A 23153-nucleotide genomic window follows, 5' to 3' on the forward strand; every position below is an offset into this window, starting at 1 on the left:
GGAGGTCCTCCCTCCGGCGGGGACCTGAAAGCAGCAGAGGGGGAAGAAACCCCCAAGCAAGCAACCAGCTCTACGAATTCATCACTGCCCTCTGCTTCAGCAGGGGCCTTCTGTCCCCGGCCTCCGTGTATTGCTTCTGGAAGCAAGAAGCGGGGATGTTAGGAAGTCACTCCCCGGCCACAGCTGAGTGCGGCCACCTGGACGGAGAAGGTCTGAGCACAGACCCCAGTCCCAGACCCTCTCAGCTGCCCCAAGTGCAAGCAGAGCCACAAAACCGGAGCACAGCTGGATACCGAAGGCCGAGGCAAATCCCTAAGTCAGCACCCTCAGCGCCACCTCCCAGACTTTCAACCTCAATAAAACCTCCTTCCCCACAGATCACAGAGGAAGCCCAGCATTTGGGGTGGAACAGGCTTTTCTTTGGCATGTCTGCTCTCGTTTCTGGCAGTCAGTGATGCGAGCTGCATAGGCAATGCCATGCCGCCTGGGGTGGGCGTTTTCAAAGACTTTGGGAGGTGCAAGGTACCAGATATGCCCAAGTCAGATAACATAACCAGCAGCTACGTTTTAAATCCCTACTCTGCAGTCCAGTCTCTTAGAACTGTTCTGTGGAAGTGGAAACCAAAGAGAACTTCCATCTTCCTCTGACCCTGCTGGCCTTCGCAGCTGGACCGTGCTAGAATCGCTTCTGGCACTGAAAAGGTTAATTGTCTCCTGCTGGGAAGGAGAAGCTGAGAAAAGGGTCCTGGGCAGGGGAGGAATTATGGAAAATGGGGTTTTCTTTATAGCACCGCTCATTCTCAACACGCTAAAAGGGCATTAGTTCACAGTCACTTTCTCTGGAATTACCAAATCTGCTCAGAAGCCTTCATTAGGATATTAAACAAGACTTAATAAGGGAAAGTGATTTGCATCACTGATAATCGTGGGCATTAATCAAGACAGCTTCTGTCCCTCTCTCTGCAATATGTTTCATGTTCCATTGTAAAGCCCCTTTAATTCTGGAGGGCTTCTTAAAAGGGAAATATTACATTTAGAAAGCCATTTTTTAAAAAATGATTTACTTAGCAAAGATTGCTATAAATAATGTTCTCCTCCGTCCGTAGCTTTGACTGTCGGAGTAATTAATGCTGTGAGGTTTGTGTCTGCCATGCAGCCAGATGTGTTTCCATTTATCAAATGGTCGCACTTATTCTCATAAAGCCTTCAGCCTTTAAAAAGAACTTTAAGTAGGACTCGAAATCAAATGACCACAGTGTGTGCTTCAACCTAAAGGACGTGTTGTGGCCATCTTCTGTGTCACTCCAGGGACAGACGCCCTCTGCGTTCACGTCTGTGCTTTACAAAAGACTTAGACCGTGAGAAATAAGACGAGCAGCTTGCGGTGGTCAATAAAATCAGAAACAAATAAAAGTGAAGCTCTTTAAGATCGCCACTGCCTTCTTTATAAGGCAGCTGTCCCCTGTTAAAACTAGTGGCTTCAGAGCACAGGGACTTTCATCCAGAGGAAGCTGAATTTGTGACTATCAGACAGAAGAGAAACAAGAGTTAACACTTGGATTTAGACGAGTAGAACACCAGGGTTTTTTTGTTTTTTTGTTTTTTTCCTTTTCTTGTTTTTTTCCCCCCGTTTTAATTCCTGGTTTTCAGCTTCACAAATGGATTATTTTTTCAAGGCTTTCTGAACAAAAGATCAAGGCAATCTTGTTACTTTTCATGGTTTAAAACAGTGTGGGAGACGTGAGTTTTCTGTGTCGAAAGCAATATAAGTCAAGGGCAAGAGGAAGAGAAAAGAGGGAAGGATGGGGGTCTCCGCCCCGGACTGGGGGCTACCCAGGTCTGCAGGCTCACTCCCCGCCTCCAGCCTCACTCTCCCCTCCGCCTCTCCTGGGACAGTCCTTTCAAAGCTGCCTGTGGCAGAGCTGTGTGTGTCTCTGTGTGTTTAACACACACACACAGAGTTTCTGTATACTGTAGATGTGCACACACAGACCCAAAGCTGTTGTACCACTGAGAGGTTTCGAATCTCTTGGCATATTTGATGGCTGCTTCTGCCCTACTTAATGCCGTTGCCTGCTCACTCTCCTTTCCGTTCAGGCAGCCTCATTTGTTATGTCTCTGCTAAAATTAACTCCACGTTAATTTCTGGAGGCTTTGGAGTTTATTGCTGGAAAGAAAGGTTATTTTCTGGCAGTGACTAGGGACATGACTGTGCTCCTGCACGAGAGCTGAGCACACTATTTAGATGGAGCTCAGGAGACGAGCGTCTGTGAAGCAGAGGAGACTTGATCCCTCCTAACGGACTGCAACATGAATTATATGCCCTACTTCCCACCTCCCCGGCTCAATAACCCAGGACCGTTCACATGGAGCCATCTGTCCGGAGAGAGAAGATGTCGTTCCCAAGCGAGGGGTCTCTCGCTCTGTCTTCTTCTCTTCTCTTCTTTCTCTTTTCTCCTCTGTCTGTGCTTGTTTTTCTTCTTACATCTCCCATCCCCAGGCTAGTTTGTCTATTTCTCTAGCCCACCCGAGAGAAATCTACTCATATCTTGTGAGACACCTCTATGTTTTTGCCCACTGTCATAATAATGTAACGAGTACCTTTCCCTGGACACTTATTCAGCATCAGACATGGTGCTAGGAGATTTAAAGCATTGTCTCTAATCCTTCAGAGAAGATGTCATCGTTCTTATAAACGAGGCATTGAGCTCAGAGCTGCTCTGTAACTGGTACAAATTCACACAGCTATTAAATGATGAAGCCAGAACTTAAATCACGGCCCTCTAGGTCTGTCTGAGGCCAAATTTCACTCGCCTTCTCAAAACCACCCTCTCCCCTGCTGCCTCTCTTGGCTACAAAGAATGGTTAGGGCATGTGAAGGAACAATGTCATTTCCCCTGGGACATTTCAGTGAGAGTGTGAATACTGGAAATTTCAGTGCCACTTAATCTAGCAGTTTTGTTATCATTGTCACAATCTGAAGTTTCCTATCTCTTCTGATTAAAGAGAAAAGCCGTACATTACAGGCACTACTGGCAACTTCTATTTACTTATTTTCAGGAGCAATAACCAAAGTCAGACACTTTTAAAAGGAGAGTTGTGGAGTTTTCCCCCCTAAATATTTTATGCCAGAAAGGAAAAAAAAAAAAAAACATATGAAAAGATGCTCAACATCACTAGCTATTAGGGAAATGCAAATCAAAACCACAATGAGATACCATCTCACACCTATTAGTAGAATGGCTATAATCAACAGGACAAGTAATAACAAATGTCGGAGAGGATGCTGAGAAAAAGGAACCCTCATACACTGCTGGTGGGACTGCAAATTGGTACAGCCACTATGGAAAACGGTATGCAGGATCCTCAAAAAACTAAGAATTGATCTCTCTTTTGGGTGTCTACCTCAAAGGCTTGAAAACTCATATTTGAAAAGATATTTGTGCATCAAAGTTCATAGCAGCATTATTCACGGTGGCCAGGACATGGAAGCAACCGAAGTGTCCTATGATAGATGACTGGATAAAGAAGCTGTGGTACATATGTACAATGGAATATTACTCAGCCATAAGAAGAGAAGAAATACTGCCATTTGCGACAACATGGATGGACCTCGAGATAATGATGCTAAGTGAAATAAGCCAGACAGAAAAAGTTGAAAATCACATGATATCACTTATACGTGGGATATAAACCTAAAGCAACAAATGAACAGGACAAAAAGAGATTCAGGGACATCGACAATGGAGTAGTGGTTACCAGAGGGTAAGGGGTGGGGGAAGAGCAGAGAGGTAGATGGTTAAAGGGGGTCAAATATAGGGTGGTAGGGGGAGGGTGAAGTAGGTAAAGGGAATCATATATATGGTAGCTGAAGGAAACTGGACTTTGAGTGGTAAATACACAATAGAATACATAGATGTCAAATTATAATGTACACCTGAAAATTATATAATTGTATCAACCAATGTTACCTCAATAAACTTAATTAAAAAAAGCTGTGCAGATTACAAAAATTTCAATATTCGGATTACTTTTTACTAGTTCATCCTCTAAAATGTTAGATACAATCACCTTTTAATAATTCTAGAGATGATAATTAGTGTTGAGAATTAACTAATTCCCTTCCATCATCTTCCTCTTCTCTTCCACATATTGGCTGTTCAAGTTCAAAGCATTTCTACTGGAGGAAAAAAGAACACTATAGAAGTGACATGTAAATTAGACAATTGTACTGCTTTTTAATAATTGAAGGATTGTGGACAGGAAAAGTAAAGAAAGGGTTAAAGCTATTTGTTCCAACTAATTTGTGAGGCCTAAATTATAGCAGTTATACATAGCAATTGGACACGTGCATGGAACCTCTACTTCTTTCAGAATCTCCACTAATGTAACAAAAACATTTTGTTAAAAGAAATATATGCACAAGGACAAATAAAATGGCGGGGGCGTGGGGTGGACAAAATAATATTTTGGAATCTGGAAAGCAGATGTCCGAGCAATAACTGACAGCAGATCCAAGAAAACTGCATTCTTACTCCAAAGTAAGGAAAGCCAGAGACGTAACCTGATTTAAAATAAGAACTTAGACAGATTCAAGTCATAGGAGAACCAGGAAGCAGAGTTGAAGATAGGGCCAAAAGAGGAGAATTGGTTGAAAATCTCCTTGAGAAGGACATATCTTCTCTATACTCTACTAAGCTTGGCAGCTGCCCCTTCTCCACACCAACTGGCAGAAGACTGAAGGACTATTCTCTAGAGAAGACTGCTGGACTGGGGACAACGAGCACATTTAAGGTTGGGGCACTGTAGTGACAACAGAAGGAACAGGAGATATTGTAAATGTTGAGACCCACCTGCCCTGTCTCCTCACCCCTCCTTCTTCCCCGCTTGGCTCCCAGAAATCTGGCAGGAAATTGGAAGACTCTCCTCTAGGGCATCTCATCAGCCCAAGGGAAAGGACCCAGAGATGCTGACATCTGGGTTTTCCCAAAGAAAAGTCCCAGCCAGCTATAGAGAAGCCCTCCATGTGCATAGTTTCCAGGTGGAGTTTTACAGCCCCATTCTAGAATGTGAACAGACAGCCGAGTGTCGCCAGACAGTTAAGAAAATCATCTAAAGTCAGAGAACAAAACAATCGGGAGAAAAGCTACTTGAAGGGCTTCAGTTTCCTAATATGCAAAAGTGACGGAGTTTGAGTAAATGATGTTAATTTCAAGTCTAAAATTCTGTCATTCAGTTGATTAGTGATCCAAGTTAGCATTCCTTATCATTGGTAAGTACCCAAACAGCCAAGACGACTTTACGTAGGCCCTTTAGGTCACAAGCTTGGGAGGAGAGAGATGCAGAGATAGGTGAGCATGGCTCATCTCTACTTGGCTATTTGAATAAAGATTTTCTTACTCAGATTTGGAAGATGCAGCAAAATAAAAGGATACTACTCCAGGGATAGGTAGGAACCCTTGCTGGGGTGTGATGACCTAAACCAGAAAACATCATAGTGACAACTGGGCTCCAATTGTTCTTCAAATTTGGGGAAGTAGAGAGAGAAATAAGAAAGGAGCCACACAGGTGTAACGAGAATTATGGAAAGTTTGCAGAAATACGACCAACAATGAAACATTTGAGGAAGTGGGACTGTTTAGCCTTGAAGAAAGCTGGGAGCCACTGAATAATTATTTCTTAAGAGAAGCATCGCAATTCTAAACAGAGATGATCAATATATTCTTGATGTAGACCAATGATTTTCAAACATTTTTATTGAGAAGCAGAATAGTTTCTCTCAATGAAATCTTATGCAGTGCCCCTACTACATAAAAGAACTTCCAACTATCTCAAAAACCTTTTCTGGAATATAGAGTTTGAAGGATACAATTTTAAAACAAGTCATTTAAACCAGTGTTTTTCAAATATTTTTAATCATAACCCATAGGACCATACCTTCTCCATATCTACCACACGCACACGCGCGCACACACACACACTCACACACACACACACACACACACCTGAAACAAAATTCATAAGACAATTTTACATTTTGTAGTCTATTTCATTCTATTCTATTTCTTTTTTTTTTAAGCCATCCATCATTCACTCAGTTGATTTCAACACCCACTAATGATATGTTGCAACTCACGTTTGCAAAACACCAGTTTTGACTGACAAAAGATGTATACAAATTGGCCCAAACAATTATGTTAAACTTCTTCATTATAAACATGATTAATTGGAACAGGTTATCATAGGGGATTATTGATTCGTCAGTTTTGAAATCTTAAGAACAGAAGCATCTCCTTGTCAGGAATAACTTGAGATAGGAGAGGCTGAATGTCTGGCTGTGCCTCCCACCTTCGGAATTCTCTCTGTGGCAGTGGGGGCCCTTGTGGGTGTGGACGGATAGTGGAGATGTGGAGAGACAATGATTCCTATTTCTTAAACAGTGTTAATGAAAGAAACATAGAAGAAGGCTCATTTGTTTTGCTGTGTAATTAAACAATGCAAGAAAACAAAACCGAGAGGAACATTGAAACTAACTAAATCAGTTTAAGCAGAAAAAAAAAAATGCTCCTTTCAACAATCCTTTTTTCGTCAAAAAGCCATTTGGAAAAAATTTTTAAATCATTAAAAAAATCAGGCATTTGGGATCTGGAAAATAGGCAGGACAAATCTTGCAAGCCATTCACAAATATCTATTTCATAATTCACAAGAAAGAAGAAGAATCAAGTGAAAAGGAGGCATGGATTTCTTATAAAATATTTGCTGATAAACAAATTAAAATACTGAAAGTATTGCAATTATTTTTAAAGCTGAATTTAAAATTTAACTTCTTTCCCCGTATTAAAGGAGAAACGATGCACGCAATTAACTATAATAATAATAAAGCTCATTTTTGTGCTTGTGGTCAAGGTCACACTCAGTACTGAGTCCCAAGTGTTACTCATAATTTTATGTATTCAGAGGGTTTTATTTGTTTAAGTGTTTAAGCTGCTTTTTATAACTTTAACTTGGTCCATTCCATTGTATCACTTTTCAATAGCTCTATAACTTCTTTATAAGGTTTCAGACTAAACCTTTAGAATTACTTGGTGCTCAACAAACAGTAATTCCATTTCTTCATCTCTTCCAAAGTAATATTTCAGGAAAGGAAGGTAGATGTGATTCTGGAATGATGGCCTCACCTGGCAACCTCTTCTACTACTAAGGAGGAAATGGTGAACACTGGGTGGACCTGGGGCACCTGTGAAAACTGAGCAACCACAGAGGATGGAAAATGGACACGGTAATGAGCTCATCTGTATTCCCGTTTGCAGCCTTCCATGCTTCACTCCCAGACTGCTTAGTCCAATGCTTTGATAGACTGACACAGTCTCCACAATCTGGGGGTTTCTGCTTTTTTAGTACGGTGATCCCAAGATCCATTACAATTCACCATTTCTGCCATATCTGTCCTTGGAGGGAAATTAAAAGGAGATGGAGAACAGGTTCAGAGAAATAAACTTTGGGACAAACATTAATCTTCAAAAATGAAAAAGCTTCCTTAATTCAAACTAATTAGGTATAAAGGTCAATCTGAATTAGAGTAGATTTTAAGTAGAAAAATCGTTTTGCAAAAACCGTCTCGAATCCTTTTTGAAACTAAGTGGAATATAAATATTTTTAAAATATTAATGGTTATAGGAAGCTAAATATTAAGTCATTTTCAAGTACAGCATAATATACACCCATTATTTGTATGTGGACAATCATTAAGTGCTAAGTCTTTAGCTCAGTTCTTCAGAGTAAACAACCTATAGCAACAGCACCAATATTTTTGTAGTGGTTCTTAGCCGGAGTTGTTCATCAAAAGCACCCCAGCATGTTCTCACAACACAGATGCCCAGTCTCACTCCAAATATTCTCCATTATGACGTCTGTGAAAGGACAGGAAAAGAATGAGCTTGTATGTTTTGAAAAAAAAAGCTCCCAAGTTGATTCTTAGGTACAGCCTTGGTCAAAAACATCAACTTATCGAACATTCGCTGTCTTGTAAACATTTTGCTTAGTGATCTTACAGATGAGAAATCTTAAGAGGTTACACGGACAGAATGTGGAATATCTAGGTCCAGACTCAGTGCTTTGTCCTTAACGCCACATGCCCTATACGATAATGTCAACGAAGCTCAGATGTACCTTCTAGTCAAAAAGGTTAAACTGGAAGTTAAGAAACGGAGGCTGATCTCAAATAAAAACAGGCTAATCCCCGGATGCTGAGAGCACTGGGCACACACCACGCTTCCTGGGATGTGCAGGGAGGAGAGAGCATATTGTTCCCATAGGAAAAGGCAGCGGCAACGTTCAACAGCTTGCGAGTCTCTCTTCCTACACATGTGGTAGGAATTGTCACCTCCCCCAGAGCTATATTTCATACCTGCACAAGCCTTTGTCCAAACATGTAGTTTCCTTGCGAGGACACATCTGGCCTGCTCCTTGAACTGGAGCTCTGAGATTAGCTGGCCAGGGTCCAACTGAGGAGGCTTTTTATCTTTCTCACGGTGACAAGTAGCATTTGGAAGCCCCAGAGATGAGGCACAGGAAGGATGTTGATGTTATTGTGGGTGGCGTTGTTGCTGTTATCTGAGAGAATCATCTTCCTCGAGCGCCACCGCGTCCATCACACTGTCAGGACCCCCACAGCAATCTCTATTGCCTGTCACATTGAGTCTCCATCTCTCAGCTGCCTTCAGGAGCCCTCCACCAATTTGCCACCCTATCGTTGCCCACCTCTTCTGTCACTTCTTTAACCTGATATGTCCTCTCCAGAAGCAGGGGCTGGGTCTGTTCGCAATGGACTTCCCTCAGGGAAGGCGCCATCCCGGTGTCCCACAGTCACCTGTCATCACTCAGTGGCCCCAGGAGCAGTTTGCAGGAGCAAACAATGCACAAATTTGGAAGGCGGATTACCAGGTTTGTGTCCTGCCTCTGGACAAGGCATTTTACTTTTCAGGCTCTCCATTTTTTTTATGGAGAAAGGGGCTCGAACCAGTGTTGGGGGGAGGGTTAATTATGAGGAAATACTCTTTCAGGGACATTATTCTGGGAGGTGACAGAGACTCATTCTCTGGGCATCTTAGAAAAGGGAAAGTGTAGACCATTACTGCCCACTGCAAAGGACAGCTTCCTGGAACCGGAGACACCACGTGTCTGCGGTCACGCCACCCCCGTTGTGTGGTGGTGAGCAATGCTACCTGTTAGGGAAGCATTTGGAGATCCCGACAGAACTCAGGAGGGGCGGCAAAGAGAGCTGGTCAGGACCCGGACACCCGCCCCAGCTCTGCCCCTGGACTTTCCTCACACAAGTCATTCTCCTAGCTAATCCTCAGTCTCGGCTTCTACAATGTGTGGGGGTTGCTAGATCATCGCTAAGGCTCCTTAGAGCCAGAAGGTTCTGCGATCTAGATGAATGCTTAGTCATCGCAGTGTTGCTTACTGACTATAGAATCTTTCATATCTGTGACATCTATTTTATATATTGTATACTTTTATGGTAATAGCAAAAAAAAAAAAAAAAATTCTTGGAACAGAAGAGAGAATATATCCACACACAAGAGCCTTCTTCAGGCCTGTAGGGTGACTGATGCCGGGTCCTGATTATGGTTCAGTCTCAGAATAGCACACTTGCTTCACATACACGTGATGACACGATGTTGCCTTGGGTCCCCCCACACCAGTATCTATCTATCTATCTATCTATCTATCTACCTATCTATCCATCATCCATCATCTATCTACATATCTATCGCTCCATCCCTCCCCTCTCTCCTTCCTTCTTTCTCTCCCTCCCTCTCTTTGCCAGAGAAGAGAGAAATCTTAGGGGCTCAGCTATTTTGGAGCTCGAATATTCTTCATATATGAATCTTTCACAACACCACAAAGAAATAGAGTAAATCAGAGCCTAGACCTAATTTTCATTTTTTTTTTAAAAAAAAAAAAGAATGTTCTATGTTCTTCAAAGTGATTTTCTTTCAAAAATGTATTTTCAACTGGTCATTCTCACCGCCTTCTTGTGCACCTCTTCATTTTCTATGGGATAGATTTATTCACTCCAGATGCTGAGCTGGAGCTGCTATAATTCCACCTGCCACATCTGGCTCTTTGGCACACCAGGCCAGAAGCTTCAAAGTTGCATCTCTGTACCGTACGTGGTTCGACTGCTGGCTGCTGCTTTATCTCCTTGGATGTAATTTTCCTTTGATTCACCTATAATTCTGAAGAATTGATGCATTTGTATCCATTTTGAATAAGGTCCTATACAAATGCTTCATTTGATCTCTGACAGACCCTTTTATTTCCTCTTATATGGCCTCGCCTTTAATTCAGGCATAGGCTTTGGAGCCACTCGGAACCACTGTGCGTGATTCTTTGCACAAGCAGTTTTGTTTGTTCCAAGTGCCCTGCTTCCTGTTCTTGGAGGGAAAAGAAGAAAGGGGGGTGGTCGTTCGCGCTCCTATATCTGAGTCGGGGATGGGGACAGACAGTGGGACCAGCAATTTCTATTTTACCCCTTTCACATCAGGTGCCGCCTTAATATTTACACCCTTATTTTCTCAACCGGTTTCGTTTGGGCAGCACTGATTGTGAAATATGAAGTATTGCTACAAAGCGCCACTCCTCAAAGTGGCTCCACACCACATTCATCAGCTGGCTGCTCTGAGTAATCCCCTGCAGAGATCACAGCGCGCATTAACATACTAAATGTTCTGAGAAGTCCTGCGGCAGAGAGAAGTGTACACATTTGATTCATTTGATTTTCTTGAGCAGAGTTTCCCAAATTTGTTTGAATATAAACCCTTTTTTCATGGATCACCCATTAGCCTCCCATCAGAGCCCGGTCTGTGGGTGCTGCTGTGAAAGAATGTTCTTGATTCCCCTTCAAGAGCACACCAGAGCTGACAGCTCCCTGCCGTCACGCTGGGAAGCCAAGCTTTTACTGCAGTGACGGTGCAGATAGTGTTCAAAAGAGAATGTGGCTGAAATGGTAACCAATATTCCCTGAGTTTCTCAAACACCAGCAGAAAAAAAAAAAAAACAACAACATAAAAACAAAACAAAACACCAAAAACCTGGCTCCAATACCAAAAGAATTCCATAATAATTTTCCCCAAAGAAACATTATTTAAATAAAGTTAAGTTAGGAATAAAGGTGTGGTATGCCAAGACAACTGCTTGGTAGAAATTGTATTTGAACGTCTAACTTCTAGTTAATTTACCTAAAAGCCTGTGTCAATTTTTTTCTTGCACATCCCATGGTCAGTATGTAGCCCCCACTTTCCTGGAGTTAAGATGAGCAAATTCAGCTATTCCCAAGGGACCCCAAAGGTCCATGACACGTAGCACTTTTCTGTCCTGCCGAAACCCACTGATAACCTAGCTGCACATCTCATACAACCAAATGACCACTAGCATCCATACGTCTGTGAAGTTTGGTTCTCTTCCTTCCAGATGGAGAAATTTTGTGGAAATTATAAAACTTACAGATTAAGATGAATTTATATTTAGGCTCACTACTACAACAATATAATGTGATATTGTCAGAACAAACTTTTAAAATAACTTTATAAATTACTTGTCTATTTCTAAAAAAATCACTGAGGGTCTGAGGTTTCAGTTATCCATTACTGAATTTTGTTCGAAAAATTATGTGCTATATTTTGTGAAGTTGAGGTTTCTAAAAGACCACCTATCTCTATCCTTTACAATTTCTTAGCTATTTATCTGATTTTAATTGATAGTTATCTGATTCGTTATTGGTTCTTCTCCTATCATTTTTCTATTTCTTCTACAAACCAAATAAAATTAGTAGACCTTGAGATAAGTTGAAATACTAGGAATATTTTTAAAGCGGTTACTGCATTGAACTACACGACCTATATTTGATCCAACACACAGATTATATCAGTCTCTAGCCAAACCTTTTAATTGTTTCTACAAAGTGATAATAACTATAGTCTTCAGGATCAATTTTCTTTCTACACCATGAACTCCAGCAGGAAAGTTTGGACTCTATAAACCCCTCTCATTCACAAACCTCTCTCTCTTACATAGGGCATTTGAAGGCAAGAATTCTACCATGAAACCAATAATGTAGATGCTGCATAAGCTGTTACAACTATTCAGGTTAATGTGTTCACAGACTATAGCTAACAATGATAATACCAGACAAGTACTTTAGGTTTACAAAATATAAGTCGGACTGCCTGGGTTCAAATCACACCATTTATTAGCTATATGGCCTTGGGCCCGTTACTTAACCTATCCGTGCCTTGATTCCCTCACCCACAAAATGGGGACAATAATAATACTACCTCATAGGTTATTGCAGTAATTAAAGAGTTAATAAATAACACATGATAGCCAGTAGGTATTTGTTTTTATTGCTAATGCTGCTGCTATCATCACCATCATATCAGCTGATTTTCAAAAGAACCCTAGGAGACAAGTGGGTAAGATATTATCATAAATCTATGTCTGAGGAAAATGAGATGCAGAGAAGTTTAATGATTTCCTCAGTTGACATAGCTAGTAAGAGGCAAAGTCATGTCTCGGGAATGGTTCTTCTGACCAAAACACCTCTATCACTTTCAGGGGCCAGGACAAGAGTATAAGTGAAGGGCCACGTACCAGAAGTCCAAACACTTAAAATTTATAAATCAAGCTAACAAATTCTTAAATGTGATATGTTCTAGCCTCCTATCTTGACAAACATTTCTTTATAATAACAAAATGGAAAAATGTGTGTAAACACATACACACACATCTAGGTTAAATGTCAGACAAAAAATTACTAGTGAGCATGTCTAAATTCATGGGCTAGAAATATTTGGGTTATTAACAAAAATACATATATTATAAACATATTCACCCATAAAATTTCTTTTTCTTACCTTCATTTCAGCAAAATCACTAATTTGTTGTTATTATCAAGATTTTCATATAATCTTTGTTCTATTTTCAGTAATACCAAATTAGACAACCTTGAGCCACTGTCATTCTCAAATAATTTTTAAAATTAATGTCAGTTTGGACATTAATTATTCTAAAATAATTATTTTTAGTTGTAAGTGGAATCGTCAGTAAAAAAATGCTTAAAGCAATCCTTAGATTCAGAAATATACCATGAATTTTACGTATCATGTATAAACATTATAATGGAGTCATATATGAAAATCATTTTCATATTTAAAGAAAAACAAAAATATTGCAATATATTGCTCAATTGACTCAAATCATTTTCCATTTGTAACCATACATTTTTCTTCTTTTCCATAGTCATACAAAGGTTTTCCTTTCCTCGTTTTAAGTTTTCTGTTTTTAAATTGGAATGTCACTTTTGTTGCACATATCACGTCATTTCAATGAAGAAAAATTATATTCTTCATAATTAAAAATATTATGAGCCATTTAAAAAATGAAATAGCCAAACATATCTGAGTGTTTTGTAATTTTTTTCTGACATTAATAGCAATTTATGATTTATACCAAATACTCATGCATAGCACAAATTCAAAATTAACTTTATTTCCACCAAAGTCTACAATTTGCTTTTTATTTGAAGATTTTTATTATTTTGCTTAACTCTCCTAGTGAACCTCATATCTTGTCTCAATTAAATCTAATTATTTTAGCAACATTTAGTCCGCATTCCCTTTGTGAGTCTAAGAGTAGATCTAAGGTCAAATTTTATATTTTCTATCAAGATGTTTCATCTTTAGACAGATCTAGAAAATATAATACATAATCTTTGAAGTGGTCCAAAGAATGTCATTGTTATCAGTTCATGTCATGTCTCCTAGTAACAAATTTAAACTACGCATGCAACATGACACAAAGAAAGCATCTGGATTTTCAGAAATACTGCCTTGTATGCCTTGTTCTAACCAACCATGTTAGTACCATTGTCATAGCTTTCCCTTGACAACCTTTTAAATCAGAGAAAGATGTTTTCTCCAGTCTTCAATTAAGCCTGTATCTGGGATATAAAATCAATGAAATTCTCATTTTGATTTTTTTTTTTTTTTGGTTTTCTTCCTTTGGAAGTTCAACAATTATGCATAATAAATGTTAGCTTTCATCATGATTTTGGTTTTTTACATAATCAAGCTGACTTGCATAGTATTTTCTTTTCCTGTCTCATGTATGATTTCTTCTCTCATTTTATAATTCTTTGTAGCAGTCAGCTTTTGCTGCAGTAACAAACAACCCCAAATTTCAGTTGTTTACTTCCAAGAATAAACATTTACTTTTGCTCAAGAATGTCTGAAATGGGGCTGTGACCATGTTAGGCCTCTCCTCTGCACTCAGTTGCATTCCACAGGCTTCTCATTCCTGTATGAAGGTGAGGAACATCCATCAATCAGGGAATGAGCTTTTCATAGGAAGGGTAGAAAACCAAGGCTTGGTAGAGATAGAGCCAGTGCATACAAGCACATTTAAAGCTTCTGCTTGGATGTGCCATATATCATGCCCTCTCACAGTCCCCTGCCAAGGCAAATCAGATGCCAAGCCAGAAGTCAATAGGGTGGAAAAGTGCACTGTATCAGAAGAAAACATGACAATGGCAGAGACAGAACAAAAAATTGTAAGCAAATGGTCCTCTCCACCGAGACCACCCTCTTAATCACATATTTTCTTCTCTCCAAGAGACCCAGGGTACATCCAGTCAAGTCTTTAGGCTTAAAGCCAAGAACTTTGTAATTTTCTCAAGACCAGTTGCAACTCCTTTTGATCCAGAGACTTGTGATCTTAAAATACAAATTGTCTTACCCCACACATTCAACACACAATGCTGAAACAGGAACAGGCTAGCCACAAGAAAGACTTCTGCTCAGAAAGGGGAGGTACAGGTTCATTCTGAAATCCCACCAAACAAATATTGCAGGTCCCGTCTGACCTTAAGGATGTGAAATGCTCCTTGAGCAGGCCCCTCATGCTCTCTGGGAGTACTATAGCTCTTGCCTCCATTTTCTAAGAGTTCTGGTCTCTTTTCTTATCATCTTTGGTCACGTTTAAATAGGGCATCAGAAAACGTGATTGAGCAGTTTCCTAAGCCACTTCCTGTCCCTATAAATCCAGTTATTTCCCACCTCCGTTAATCCATGCTAAATCACTCTTGTTAACACAGGGCTATTTTAACTGTTGGGGGTTTTGTTTGTTTGTTTTTATCCATTTGATTCCAGTCAACCTCATATGCTAATAGCCGGACTCACAATTCTTTTCAACTCATGCATCTCTCTCCCTTAATTATAAGTACTTTAAGCTTGTCAGGCTTTAGTGTGACCATGCCCCCTGCCTTTTTTTCTTTTTGTTCTGAGCTATTTTGTCCAACTGAAATAATTTACTGGAAGATACATTATTAATCCAATCAGACATCTGAACAGAAGAGGTGTAAGCCATGATCTTGGTTTGGTCTCGGTCCCACGCTGTGACGAAATGGCAACACTCCTCACTTAGCCCTTGTCCTCAGGTTATATGTTAAAATGAGAATATTTTATTGGAAGGAAATGAGAAACTTCAGCATATACCAAATAAGCAAATTCTGGAATTTATGGACTCTCATTCTTCCTTTTAATTTCTCAGCTCATCTCTTTCTTATAGTCTCTTATCAAATGCAGCTAATAACAATCAGTCCATGCCACCAACATTCTGTCTCGAAGCCCTTTGACACGGTTGCCACTAATTTCCTTAGTGTTAAGAGCAAACAGAGATTCAATTGGTACATTTATCTATGGTAGTTTTACCAATATACAACACGGGCTGCTGCTCTTCCAGCTTCCTATTATAACTTTCTTAATGCCTGAAGCAACACCACATATTTTAAGGTTTTTGCCATGGCAAACCCCACTCTTGGTACCAATTGCTGTATTTATCAGTTTTTGTTGTTGTAACAAGCACAAAAATGTAAGTTACTTATAACAACAAATGTTAATTTTTCACTCATGTTGCTTAAAGGCTACGAGCTAGATATACTTCTGCTGAGTTCTGCTGAGCTCCTTGGGAATCTGATTAGCTTTGAATGTCTTCTCTATCTGGGACCCCAGATGAAGGATCACCTACTATCTGGGGCATGTTTTTCTCTGGTGAAGGACCGAAGGTCAAAGGGTGAGGAGAGACAAACCACACAAGCACATTTAAAGCTTTAGCTTGGACTCTGTGTAGGTGATACCCGCAGGCCAAAGGGAGTGTATGGTTAAACTCGAAGTCAGTGGGGTAGGGAACACATGTATCCTGCCTGGAAGAATACTTGGCAAAGGCAGGGAGGAGACAAATAATACATTTAGAAACAAATAATATAGTCGATCATACCCATTAAATTAATAATTTTCTCATTTGGAGTTCTCATTTAGCTAAATTCTCCATTTGTTCCACTGTATTTTACATACATATTGCCATTAAGTTCCTTAGTGTTAAGAGTTGCCATTAAGTTCCTTAGTGTTAAGAGTAAGTAGAAAAGGCTGGATCCTGATGGTAACAGACGACACACTCCAGAGTCTGAAGAAGTACCAGTCATAGGCATATTTACTTTCAGTTTCTATACTTCTCTTCTCATGCACCATCTACCAACATTTTGCAGACTGGTACCAGCCCATACACTGTATTTCCTCTACGATATAAATCTGAGAGGATGTTGACCGTCTGGGTTAAGAGCAGCTATCTGGATTAGGGAAACAAGATTTACTCCAGACCCTTTTTGCAGGTGAGGATAAAGCTTCCCAGTAAAGGTTTTCAGGCAGAACTGGAGTGTGTAGGAAGGTTTATGGTGAAGGAAAGGAAAATAGACACCGAGAGTGAGTGGGTGTGTGTGCTACAGAGAAACAGAGAAAGGAAGACCTGAGCACCTACAGAATTTTAAAGAAGGGTTTTAAGAAGGTGTTGATCAAGGTGAGATATCTCACCTTGAGTTAAAGGATAATGAAGAATATTAGGCCTAATCAGCAGAAGCCTATTGCTGAAATATGAATAATTTTCCTAAGAGATTGAACACATTCAAAGTAATTTCCATCTCAGAATTCACTTGTTCATCAATTCCCAAATTTAGAATGATGGAATAATTATTCTATTAATAATTCATAATAAGCAAATGTTTCCAATTATTGGGAGAAGATAAGGCAAGATCAAAAGCTTGGAAAGAGGGCCCTGCCTGGGTGTTCTCTGTACTAAAGGCCGTGACAGATAAGGCACGACACTCGAGCTCTATGAACCTGGACATAGCCAAAGGGCCCAGAAGATACCCAAAGTGGATGTGGAGAGCCTAGGATGTTAACACATGCTTGGCCAACCTCAGAGTTTCGCATTTGCCTAGCCCAGGGAACATCCTAGAAGATTTTATTTTTGAGTGATGTCGCAGGTAATTTGAGCAAGGCAGAGCTAAAACGCGGGCAATCACAAAGTATGTTATATCCAAGTTCTACTATTTCCATCCTCCCTGCTGGGAAAATTTCAGTATAAATAACCTAAAATACCTCTGAGAGATGGAGAAGTGATGATCGTTATAGTCTCTGACCAGCCCTCACAGATTCAAAGTCCTCTTCACAAATGCAATATATTACACAATTGAACCAGAAATACAAAGACTGCCTTGCTAAACTATCATTGCCCTTATTTGAAAAAAAGCCTTGCTAGATATCAAACCAAGAGTGGAACCTGATCACACAATTGATTCCATGGTTGAACAGTCTTACTAGTTGGAATTTGTATTGTAGCATTTTAGGTCTAAATGGCATCTTATGGATAGAGTGACCATGTAATTTATCAGCCAAACCGGGACAATTTTGAGAGCAAAGGTGAGTGCTATTAATTACTGCAAGACCATGAGTATACACCAGGATAACCCTAAGCAAACTGGAATGGCTCCTGAGATATATGTATGTTAGATAGTCTCTAAACACCTCCCTTCAAAGTCTCCCCTCCATAGTTGATGCACACGCTGCTTCTCCTGTCAAGAGGTAGGTTTCCTCTCCCCTTGAATCCTGGGCTGGCTTATGCCTTTCTTTAACCAGTGGAATCCAGTGGAAGTGATGCCATTTACAGGCCTAGCTTCAGCTTGGCATCTGCTGGCTTTTGCTCTCTTGGAACTCAGGAGCCATGCTCAAAGAAATCCAGGCCTGAATGATGCAAACACAAGAGTGATTCTCAGACAAGACCCAGAAGAACCACCATCCTGCTAAACTACAGAAGTATTACAAATAATACATTATTGTCTTAAGACAGTACCTCTGCGATGGCTTGTTACATAGCAATAGAGAAGTGGTCACTCTCTTGGTAGGTAATATAGTTCATCAAACACACAAAACTGCCAAAAGTAGTACTGGCCCATAAAAAAAGCTCTACATACAATTTCAGCACAATTTGACAGTCCTGATAGAAGTAAAACCCAAGTGATATGAAAACATAAGTACAGTTGCCAGGTATATAAGTTATGTGACCTTGAACACAGCTACATTCAGAAAGTGATCCTCAATTATGTTTGAGTTTAAAAGAGATTGTTGTGCTAATGTTTTCATTGACCTCTCTTTCTACTCTTTCCTTTCCAATATCTTGACCAAATGTTTCTGGCAACTAGAACACCTTTGGATCTTCAGGTATCTATCTGTTTTCATACTTGGTATTTAGTCGTTAAGTAGTTTGAAAAGACAAATAAATCTCTCTTTCCCAGAGCGCTTTGAAATTCTCAGCAGTAAAGTTTTAAAAAAACTTCCCATTCTACAACACAGCAGGTGAGTCCTGCTGGATGGATAAGACATTCGGTAAGATGAGTGTGGCAGAGGAGAGATGAGGAATGAAGAATTGCCTCTGCTGAGACAGGAGACCCTGAGATTTCCACCTGTCCAATGCTTCTGGAAGCAGCAAGGAAAACAAAACTCTGAAAGTTCATAGTAAGCTTTCAGAATCCACTCTCCCCTTCAGAAGAATGAAGTTTTGACTCGGAGGTGATAGCGTTCAGAGACAAGCTATGTTATAATGCAGACTCAAATCACTTCTGTAAGACCCAAATATAGCAAAGCCCCAGCATGTGGCCTGACAAAGGAAGAAGGCCAGAACGACCTGGTGAAAAGTCTTCATACAAGAATATTTTTAACAAATGATACCTCAGTTGTTTTTCTAAAGGAATTGTCAAGTGGAAATCATTTAAGTAATGGCTTTAATGAATGGATAAGCATCATTTGAAAGTAGCTGAGAGAATGAGTACTTTCTGCTCAACAAATCTTGCATTGATAGAACAGAAGTAAACTTGAACACAGACATTTTTGCTATTGTCAGAATTTTCCAATTTGGGGTGCTTGACTTATTCTACTTATTACTATTTTAGTCAGCCAATCTAAAACACAGAACAAAAAAAGCTATAGAAAAATCATAGCAATGGTTCCTAGTGCAATGTGTCAATGACCATCAAAAAGTCATCATTGTCTTAAACTCTTTGTGAAGAAACCGTTCAGGATGCATAAGCCTGGTCTATCGGGAAAATATCTACAGCATTATTTTAATCAACTTGCTACCTTAATATACCTGTGTTCCCTATTAGTTGAGGTAAGAAGCTCTGAATTTACAGTTTTGAAAGGTAATTTAGTAACCTCACCGATTATGTATATTCTCATTCTTTCCCACTATTATCTTTTCCCCAAGTGCTTGTCTATAAACTCAGTTCTTTCACCTGCTTTGGCCAGAGGATCCTTGATAATTTGCACAGTCACTTTATTTAGATTACAAGGCATTTCATTCAGGTGGCCTCTGAGTATCGTAGGCTGGAGGACCATCATGAATTGCCCCAGGATGTGGTTAGGAAAGGGAGCATGGGCTCTGGAGCATCACAGCCCTTGGCTTGAACGTGTGCTTTGCCATAGGCCAAATGTGTGATTGTAAGTTTTTGAAAAAAAATCCCAGATTTATGCCTAGGGTAATTTTCTGGACTGCAGAGCAAGAAGAAAGTACCAAAGGAGAACACAGCAATCACACGTAATAGAGGAGGCAGAAATAAAAGTTCAAGGAAGCTGAAGCAGCTATGATGTATAAAGCGCAATACCAGAGAGGATGGAACAATTCAGAAAAGAACTAAAGAAATCTGCATAGGAGATCCTTGAATACGCCCCTAAAGAATATACTGTTTATACATAGGATAAAAATACACAAGGCCAAATGAGGAAACACTGGGAACTGTCAGCTGAACAATTTTCAGATTTCACACAGTGCCAGATGAGGTTCGAATTCTGACCAGCTAAAATGGAAAGACGTTGTTGAAGACTTAGTTCATTTAGTAAAAATTCCAGAAGTGTCTCACCCAAGTAGTAGAGCTAAATTAGCCTTAGAGTACAAACTACTCTAGGCCAGTCCTTTAAAGCTTTAAAAATAAGCTCCCCGCCCAAATCAAGATGACCTTCAATTAGCTTAATGAATTACCAGACCAGAATACTATACTATTTAAAGAAAGACAAAACAAAACAAAACAAAACCCAGACACTCAACAATGTAAGATTTATTCAGTGCTCAATCAAAAGATACAAGACATACCAAGAATCAGGAAAAAGTGATAACAGAAGGAAAACAAATCCGTAGAAATAGATGCAAATCCATAGCTAGTAAGTTGAGGTTCAGCCGGTGGCTGCCTGACATCAAAACTTGTGCTCTTTGCATTCAGCCATGCTGCCTTAACTCCCAGGCTCACGGGCGAAACAGTAATTGCTGTCATCTGAATGTTTGCGTCCCAAACCCCACCCCCCAAATTCATGTTGAAATCCTAATGTTACGTGGTACTAGGAGGTGGGGCCTTTGGTAGGTGATTAGGTCATGAAGGTGAAGCCCTCCTGAATGGGGTTAGAGCTCTTTCTTATAAAAGAGAACCCTATAGCGTTCCCTCAGCCCTACCACCATGTGAGGATGCAAGGAGAAGCCTACCAGCTGGCATCCTGATCTCAGACATCTTGTCTTGAGAACTATAAGCAATAAATTTATGTTCTTTATAAACTGGAAAAAAAAAAAAAACAAGAAGAAAAAGCAAAGATAATAAAATTAGCAAAAAAAAAAAAAAAAAACCCACATTAAAATAGCTATCATAAATATACCCAAGAATTTAATGGAAGATATATAATAAAGAGATAGATAGATAATTTTTTAAAAACTAAATAAAATTCTCTAACTGAAATAGACATCTGAAATGGAAAAATCACTGGAGTTATTAGCAGATTAGATGCTGCAGAATAAAGTTGAGGAACTTGAGGACAGAGCAAGATAAATCGGCCAAAATGAAACACAAAAAGAATGACAAAAAGAAAAAAAAAGTTTCAGTAACTGTGACACTATATCAAGCAGTGTAACATATGTGCAACTGAGGTGCCAAGAAAAGACAGAGAAATATTTAGAGAAATAATGATTAGAAATTTTCAAACTCGATGAAAGCAATAAATCCAGTGATCCAAGAATCTCAACGTACTTCAAGCATGATAAACAAAAAGAAAATCATACCAAGGCATAGCATAATCAAATTGCTAAAAACCAGTGAAAAAGAGAAAATTTTAAAAAGAAATCATTGCAAAAACACACATCATAAACAGAGGGACAAACATAAAAATGACTGCCTACTTCATAACAAAAACAATGAAAGCTAGAAGACAATGCAATGACATCTTTAAAGAAAAGAACTGTCAACCTAGAACTCCACACCCAGTGAAAATAATTAACAGGAATTAAGGTGAAATGAAAGCGTTTACAAAAGGAAGTATTTCAGAATGAAAGAATAAAATGTATTGAAAATGTTAAGTATGTGGGTTTATACAAAACATTTTTCATATTTTAATTTTTTAGAACATAATTGACTATATATGACAAAAATAAAAATGTATTTGTAACATAATGTAGAAATAAAATGTATGTCAAAATTAGTACAAATAAAGGATAAAATGAAAGCATATTGCTGCAAGGTTTTTATATTGTACATGAAGAGGTAAGATATTTGAATGAAGACTGTGACAAGTTAAAATACATTGGACAACCCCTAAAGTGTAAAATAAAAACATTTTCAGACAAACAAAATAAACATACATAGACATCCAAGAAAATCCTGCAAAGAAAGAATAATTAAGAGTCACTAACACTGCCAAATATAAAACAACTATTAGAATACTGGGTAATGGCACAAGATTAAGCATACGCATAAATAAAGTGCCAGAAATACACAGAGGAATGTAATGTCTAATGAAGTTAGCCGTGACATTCAAAGACAGATTATTTGATAAAATTGTCAAGACAACTGGATAGAAATTTTTAAAAGGAATTAATTTATGGTGCAACATCACTGAGATGGTGAGATAGGACACTCCTGACTTTATCTCCTCCCAGATGTTCAGAATATACAGCTACAAATGGATCGTTTCCTTCTGAGAGAAATCCAGAAACTAGTTGAATGACTCCTACATAATAGGTGACTGAAAAAAAACCCATATCAAAATGGGTAGGAATGGCCAAACACACTCTTGCCATCTCTAGAACAGCACCTTAAAATCGGGAGGAAATTCCCAACTCTCAAATTCTCCCTGAGGAGCAAAGGGCTTGGACCACACAACCGGAGCCTTAAATTTTAAGGATGCCACACAACAGACAGGCCCCCAAATCACCTAGCTCTGAGAGCCAATGGATAATCAAGTCCCACAGGACTACAGCAAACAAAGAAGCAGTTTTTAAATGGACAAGTGAGTACTCCCCACAGCTATCCCCCTGGGCTCTGTACAGAGGGAACAAACAAAAGTGTCCACCTCCCAGTCTCTAAAGTATTTAGTTTGACTAAACACTTTGCCAGCCACTGTCTGAAGATGCAGTTTCTAATCAGCCTGCATCTGAGAGGTGACTGGCATCATCCTGGGGGTGTAAAAGAGCCAGTGGGCCTGTAGACTCCCTCCTCCCCATGACTTATTCCAACAGTAAATTGTCTCTAGCTTCTCCCTGGAAGGAGCTTGTCCACACATCTACCACACCAACTGTCATGGCTACCACCTGAGAGACCGGCTCCCAAATCATCTAGCTCTGGTAGCTGACAAGGTTCAACATTTATGAATCCTCCAGCACCACGTGAAATCAAGAAGTTTCCCTTGGGTGCACAAGCACTTCCAGTGACCACCCCCTCTGGCTCAGC

General features: G+C 39.6%; 1 long non-coding RNA gene across 4 annotated transcripts in view; it reads right to left on the bottom strand.

Annotated features, from left to right (window-relative positions):
- LOC107195386 overlaps positions 1-23153 on the bottom strand; it is a 126061-nt gene that overhangs the window by 30912 nt on the left and 71996 nt on the right. The window contains exon 8 of one of the 4 annotated variants that reach the window (XR_001516515.2): positions 7799-7911. The exons of the other annotated variants lie outside the window; for them this stretch is intronic. This is a non-coding gene — a long non-coding RNA (uncharacterized LOC107195386). Of the gene's footprint in view, positions 1-7798; positions 7912-23153 lie in introns of those variants that run through there. 4 annotated transcript variants of the gene reach the window in all.

Source organism: Pteropus alecto, unplaced genomic scaffold (genome assembly GCF_000325575.1).
Source record: "Pteropus alecto unplaced genomic scaffold, ASM32557v1 scaffold101, whole genome shotgun sequence".
NCBI classification, from domain to species: Eukaryota; Metazoa; Chordata; class Mammalia; order Chiroptera; family Pteropodidae; genus Pteropus; species Pteropus alecto.